This window comes from Tachysurus fulvidraco, chromosome 13 (genome assembly GCF_022655615.1).
Source record: "Tachysurus fulvidraco isolate hzauxx_2018 chromosome 13, HZAU_PFXX_2.0, whole genome shotgun sequence".
NCBI classification, from domain to species: Eukaryota; Metazoa; Chordata; class Actinopteri; order Siluriformes; family Bagridae; genus Tachysurus; species Tachysurus fulvidraco.
The window spans coordinates 7,782,340-7,789,839 of NC_062530.1; the positions used below are offsets into that span (position 1 = coordinate 7,782,340).

Here is a 7,500-nt window from a genome sequence, read left to right on the forward strand (position 1 = left end):
TCAAATGATGCCATAAAAGCTTTGCATTAGATAATATTACAAATGACACGTTGCATAAAGCCATCATTACTCGTCAAAAATTGAGAATCGATATATCGAGTTGGAATTGTGAGATCAATTTGAGATCGTTCTTAGAATCTTTATGAATACGGGTCTCTTTTAGATGGAGTTACTCGGTCATGTCTGAACTACAAAAACATGCAACTCCCTGGAGGCGGTGTAAAAATATAAACAAAGGTTGAAACAGGAAGTGGAGTTTTAGGAGCTACTAAAATAAGGTCCGTGTCCATCACTTGCGCTGTAAGTGTTGTTGGTCTGGGCAGACGGACAGATGGCTAAGGGAGGGGATGCATCTCTAACTCGCGCATAATCTATGAGACATGGCGTGTGTATGTGCATGGAACCCCTGGTGTTGTGTTGGTTTAGGAAACATGAGTATCTCTAAGGGGAGAAAGAGGAACAAGTAGGTTGTGCTTTCTCTTGATGGCAGGAGGCTTTTTGAAGGGCCCGAGAGTGGGGGGGGGGGGGGGTGCATGGCAGACGTTAATGATGGGATGCTGGCGAAAAGGGATGTGGGGCGAAAGATGTAGTCTTTTTCATCCTCAAGTCATCACGGAGATGCCAAGTGCATTGATCTATCAGTGACGGTCTTCTTCTGAATGTACAGTAAACCCATTTCACTACAGGAGAAACTGGAAGAAGCTCCCAGAGAAGCCAGATTAAAAAGAACCAGTTCTAAGCTTCTGCCAAATTGAAGTTAGCATAAATTTCTATATCAAATGACCCTAATACCCCGTGTGACGTAGACATTTGTAGAGTAGCCAGACATACAGTAGCTATTCGCTGGCTGATCCGAATTAGCTTTCGCATTAAAGCGATATACGGTTTGTATTTTAACATACGACAATGCTGCACAGTTTGACGAAGGAAAACTCTTCACCCTGGTAAGATCGTGGTGGACAGGACGTCGTGTAGTGAACATGCAGCTATACAAACGGCGGTTCTACTTCGTGTAACCGCAACGCTGAATTGCTAACAGCTGGTGAGCAGCTTAGTGTTTAGCCTGACTATCTGATGACATCATGGTATATCTTTAGCAGAACAGGGGCTGCAATGTACAGTACATATGGAGCTGCTTTGATCTAAATGACATGTAATTTAACCAGCAAAACACTTCATTATGCCTGTTAGTTGATCCCGTTGCTTGGTGCTGCTCCCATCATCCTGAAAGACATCATGTTCGCTGCTCATTAACAAACACTGGCCTAATATCTGCTTCAGTTTTAACAAGGTGACGAAGAAGATAATAAAAACTACCTGACTATAACATCAGAGTGTCGTCAGAGTGACAGCTGCGGATATTAGAGGAGCGTTTCAGTCTCTTTGTCTTCTAACTACTGCGGTGAACCCAAACTCCATCAAATTAATTCAATCTCTGGTTACAATATTGATCAGGGAGCTGAAGCCAACTCTACTACTCCTTAGAACGTTTTAGACCACGTGTTAAAATCTCTTTGTATACATACATCTATGGGAGATTTTGCCATTCTCTTGATTGTTAACAATAATATGCAAGCCAGCTCGTTACATATAAACTGCGACGCCAAGCACTGGTCCTTGCCTTTAGCTTTTTTTATGAAAAGGCTGCGTCAAAATTTATGAATTTGTGTTTAGTTTTTAACCTAAACATTCTTAAACTTCACCTATTGGGCGGGCAGACAGGAAAGAGACCGACTCAAGCTCAAAAGCGTCTCGGACCATTCAAAGTGGTTTGAGCGAGAGTTTTGAAATCTTTCATTTTTACGTGGCTCTTCATCCAGGTATAATTCTAATACTCAGGACTCATAAATAATAACATAAATGGGGTCTATGACACAATAATATAATATTTCCAAGCAAAATATTAAAAAAAAAAAAAAAGATTCTCAGTTATCCTTGGCTCACTAGCATCTCATCTATCTATCCTCTCAGACTCCTACACAAGCAAATATTTGCTTTTTATCAAACTAACCTCCGTCCACCTCGCTCCTCTGCCGAGATGAGTCACGGTCCTTCCCTACGTCCTTCGCATTCCTCCATCTCTCGCTCATCCTCCTCTCATGATGATGACAGAAGGCACCGGAGCCTCATATCTTCCATGGATAAATAAATCTGTCGGAGAATCATGACTCACTGCCGGCTCTTGGTCCATCTTCACCCAGTACACACTTTCTAACTCTGTCCAAAGTGGATTCTACACTATATGATTGAAACTGTGTGGACATCTGACCATCGTATCTGCTTGCCATATCTATGGGCATTAATACAGAGTTAGTCCTGTCTTTCTTGGTATTACAGTCTTCAGGGAATGCTTTATATTAGGAATTTGAGGCATGTTTATATGGATTTGTTCCCATTCGGCCATAAGCGCATTAGTGAGGTCAGGCGAAAAAAGGTCTGGCACACAGTCGCTGTGTTACATTCATCTCGAATTCATCAGGTGTTCAGGAAGTTTGAGGTCAGGGCCCATACCAACCTTGGCATTCATGTCCTCATGGATTTGATGTTTCTTACTTTAACAGGTATATGTCCTGCAAGCCTGACCCAGTTTCTGGGACCACATAGAAATCATGAAGATGGATTTGGGCTGCATTTCTGCTACGATAGCTTTAGGACAGCAATGGCCACTGTTTTGAACTCAAGTCTCCATCCGTGAACAGTTGATAACTTCAGACTTAAAACAGACCTCATGTTTAAACTAGAAGGAATTTCCTGGTTATATAATTGCACTCTTTGACAATATCAATACACATTTATTGAAAACAAACGATTTATAGTCACACAATCCGGTCCCTTTGGAGTCTGGTTTCTATCAAGGTTTCTTGCTAATATTCTCTCAGGGAGTTTTTCCCTCGTCATCACCACCTCTAGCTTGCTCATTAGGAATCAATCTCAAATGTATACCCTGAAGTAAAAGCGAAAATCAACTTTGTGAAAATGTATAAATAAGATTAAAATGTGATGATAAAAATGATGGATGGACGGCGTCTGCTTTCTTCTATGCTCTTATAGCACTGCCTTTATCTATTAGCCTAGTGGCAGAGGCTCAAAACGATTTCATATTTTCCGGCTTGGGCAATGACGCTATCGATTTGCTGGACATTCAGTGCTGCCTGGGACATGTGGAGACACGTTCGTCTTTAAAGACGTTGTAGCTAAATTAAGATCTTATCATCCAGACCAGAGACAAGCACTGTGTCTTTTTTATAGAGTTTTATAGCAATTTCTTAATGAGTTTAAAGAAAGGTAGAGCTCAGCAGCCATAACCAATTTGCTAATCAGCATCAGCTAATCCAGCAGTGTGTGTGAGAGAGAGAGAGAGAGAGAGAGAGAGAGAGAGAGAGAGAGAGAGAGAGAGAGAGAGAGAGATAAAGTACACATACCCACACACATCTCAATGGCACTAACACAGCAATAATTTTGGAAAAACCTGCAAAAAGATCAGGAACGCAACAGCAGGCGTTTATGACCTCATGTCTAAATCGTCCAGCCTCCTACTCAAGATGCTCAGGCTTAAAAAAGAAAAAAAAAATATGGGCTATTTGTTTTGGGTTTTATCTCACTTGTACAGGCACCCTTCTCCAGTCGAGAGCGAGGCAGCAAGAGCAAGAGACAGAGAGAGAAAGAGAGAGAGTGATAGAACAATAACTGTAGCCTGTATTCGCAATGGCCACTCCATTATTCATTAAGCACAAGGTGGGATCCTGCCCAAACACCCCCAGTGCACACTAAACCCCTTCTCTCTGGTAAACTAGCAAATATATACAGTATATGCATATATCATTTATATAGAAATGTATATACACACACACACACAGTTATATACATTCTCCCTCACACACACACAGTTATATACATTCTCTCTCACACACACACATTATATACACACACACATATATATATAAATAAAATATTCATACATAAACATATGTACACACATACATACATATACACATATATATATATATATGAGAGAGAGAGAGAGAGAGAGAGAGAGAGAGAGAGAGAGAGAGAGAGAGTGTAAAGATTAATGAAGGGCAGGTTTGAAAATTGCATGTAAATCTACATTGTTGTGTCTGAATTCAATACACACACTAACAAAGACAGAACGAGAGAGAGAGAGAGAGAGAGAGAGAGAGAGAGAGGACAGTGCTTTAATGTGTGTGTCGAGTGTTTTAATGTGGTGTATACAGGCTAAGAAGAAAAAGGAAAGCTAAAAAAAAAAGAAAGAGGAACACAGGCAGATGTTTGACGATGACTCTGTGTTGTTTTGTTGGTCATAAAACTGCAGAAAACTGCAGAGAACAGCAGAGCCATAATAACTCCATCCAGATGAATTGAGGGTGTGGAGCAGGCTGCTTATAACAACACACCTGGTTATTCTACACCTTCAACACCTGGAGGTTCAACACTTATCTGAACTCCTGACCTCACATTACTGCTGCAGAATTCTTCTTTATATTGTGAAGCACTATGAGGTGAAAAGGGATAGAGAGAGAGAGAGAGAGAGAGAGAGAGAGAGAGAGAGAGAGAGAGAGAGAGAGAGAGAGAGAGAGAGAGATTATTACATTATCAGGCAACAGAGAAACTCTATTGTTTGGAAATTGACGCTGCCACTGGAGTTCATAGCCGAGATCCAAGAGGGCATATTTCACTGCTCTCTCTGGATGGGAGGGACTTTAGGCCCCTATTTCCTTGTCAATCACAGAGATAGTCTGTTAGCACATGTATGCAAAAGGCGGCAGAATGCGCTGGCTTGCCGTGTCTCAGAGGAAGCATGTCCGAGCGTTCTCCATCTCTGTTTGGCACTCGTCATTATACCAAATCGTGGAAAAATTACCATGCATAAAAACATGATGATTGAAAGTTTGTTGGTAATTAGCAATGGCAGCTTATTATTATAACTGTTTTTTTTACATAGAGCAACATGCTTGAAGGGAAGACTGAGGCCTTGTTAATGATAATAATATTGTTGTTTTCTCTGTGGTTTGGACTCCAGTTCACATTTAGGTCATGGAAGGAAGTCTGTCTAAAACCAGTCCATGTGGACAAAAATTTTATTTTGCATTGATCTGCATTGACATCGTCTGAGAAAGACTCGTACACGAGAATACACAGGGCAAATGCCAATGAAAACATTTCTGGTGATCTGACCGAGCCCACAATGCGGCAGGTCTGCTCCAAAATACTTAAGTGTAGAGGCATGTGTAAAAGTATGTGTCTCTCTGTGGGGATCTGAAGGAACGAGCGAACACGACAGAGGAATAACTGCAGTGAATTTGATCCATGGAATCTAAGTGACTGATGAAGTGTCGAAGTGTGTACATACACACGTGTATGTTTGTGTGTGTTGAAGAGCAGATAGCCTGCCCTGGCATGGACAAACATACCCACCACTGATCAATGCCAGAGCACATCAGGCTTCTACACAAACTGCTCACATTCCACAACATGATGAAGATGACTCTCACTCCTCATGCATGCTGGTGAGTAACCAGCAATATGCAGGGATCATTTCCTGTCTGAGAGCTAAGGATGTGCTGGTAAAGTGATGAGTAACGAAGCAAAGATTCCCCCAATTCTATTCAAGTGGACTGAGGAACGCTTTAGTAAACTGGGACCAGTCGTACAGCGCAGGAAGCTCTACACCAGAGAAGCACTCATTTCTAGATCGCGGTAAAGTTCGGTTCACCGTCAACCTCAAGTTTAGGTTTAACATGGATGGATTTGCAGCAAATGTTTCCTTGACAATTTTCCAACTAATTGCAGTTACATTTTGTATTTGTGAACGTATTGTGAGAAATAAAGATGCAATTCATGTACAATATGTCCGGTTGCAGTTGTATTCCCCATGTCTTATGAGTTATGACCCTGTTATATGGAAGCTTTAATATCAGTTATATCCCTGCTGGCTATGTCACTATGTCATCTGTATTGTGTTTAGAATTCGACTAAAACTCAAAAGGAATCGCAATTCATTTCTCCCTGGCATTTGTTCAGCTGTTAAGACTGTGTCTATATCCGAAAGCGTCTGTTCGGCACATTTCCCTTACGACGGAGATTGATGGCGTGTTCGAAAATAAACACGCCCCATCTACATATACTCCCATCCCCAACATTAACTTACAGTTTCTGTGCAAATTGTCAGGGATGTAAAGGGATCTGAATCCATTTGGGCAGAATTTTTACTTATAAAAACTGGAGTTAAAATTGGAAGTGGTGTCCAGAAAACAAAATAAAGGTGGTGGATATTAGATTTTTTTTTACAGAGGGCTTATATTAATAATCTAATATATATATATCTCAATAACAAACTATTAGATTTTAGGTATGAATTATAGCATGAGGTCTCAAATGTGGGTCAAACTATTACACACACTTAAAGGTGAGGTCTCCGTTGTTTGAAAGCCAATTTGAAATCACCAAAACAAACACGCCCCTAACCCAAATGGGTCCCACCCCTGTTTTGATAGCTCCGCCCACACATACACCAGACAGGTATAACCCAAGTATAAACCAGACAACTATTATGGCAGAACCTGCTGGGGCAGCTGGCCGAGGATATATTTTTATCAATAAATGAACTCCATGAGTAATAATATGGTAATACAATTGTGGTTTTGTAGTACTGTGTGTTGTACCGTGAAAGGTTTATCTCCATTTCACGCGGAAGACGACGTTCAACACCTGGAACCCGAGGCCTTTCTTCGCTTTCTTTCTTCGTTTTTATCCGCCATATTATTGTTAAAACTGCTTTCTGCTAATGTCATACATGCGCACTGAACACTCTCTCCGCCCATATTGACAAGACACGCCCCTTTCTGCTCATTGGCTACACGTCAGTTTTGTTTGGCGGCCCAACGCAGTTTTCAGAAGCATCTCTCAAACAACGGAGACCCCACCTTTAAAGTCAACCTAAGTGTGTGTAATTGTTTGAGCCACATTTACTGTAATTCATGGCGCAGTACTAATATAGATATAATATAGTTTTTACAACTGCATTTTTTTCTGTAATGCTCATCTCTGAACATGTAAAACCTGTAATCTTTTCGTTCATGATTTGGTCATCTGCCTTGCCATGCAGTTATTACTTTGGTTAAAGCATCGTATGCTTAAATTCTCCTCCAAAAGGCATTTACAATAATTATATATTAAACCTACCTTGTCAAACCAGCACTGACACAATCTACAGTCTGGGATAGAAAGAAATCAGCCCCAGCTCATATTCAGGAGTAGATGCTAACAAATGAAACCTTCTATTATTCTAAAAGCCTTACTTATATAAGATTTTTGATTTCACATGTGATTTCACTTTAAAGCACCATGTTGGTGCTTAAAGCAAAAGGATGAAAGACAATACACAATAAACAGAAGGGAGGAACTTTGCATAAATTATACAGAAGCTCAAAAAGCTGGATGTCCGACGGAGCCTGGCAGTAGGATCAGCGACAGCCGCCTTCC

General features: G+C 40.8%; 1 protein-coding gene across 6 annotated transcripts in view; it reads right to left on the reverse strand.

The window, feature by feature from the left end:
* Positions 1-7,500, reverse strand: part of pak1 (p21 protein (Cdc42/Rac)-activated kinase 1) — a 63,074-nt gene that overhangs the window by 34,580 nt on the left and 20,994 nt on the right. For 2 of the 6 annotated variants that reach the window (XM_027144746.2, XM_027144664.2), the window contains exon 3: positions 2,012-2,151. The exons of 3 other annotated variants lie outside the window; for them this stretch is intronic. The gene's annotated coding sequence lies outside the window, so the exon portion shown is untranslated. Of the gene's footprint in view, positions 1-2,011; positions 2,152-4,468; positions 4,511-7,500 lie in introns of all 6 variants that reach the window. One more of the 6 variants, XM_027144583.2, reaches the window with a different exon arrangement.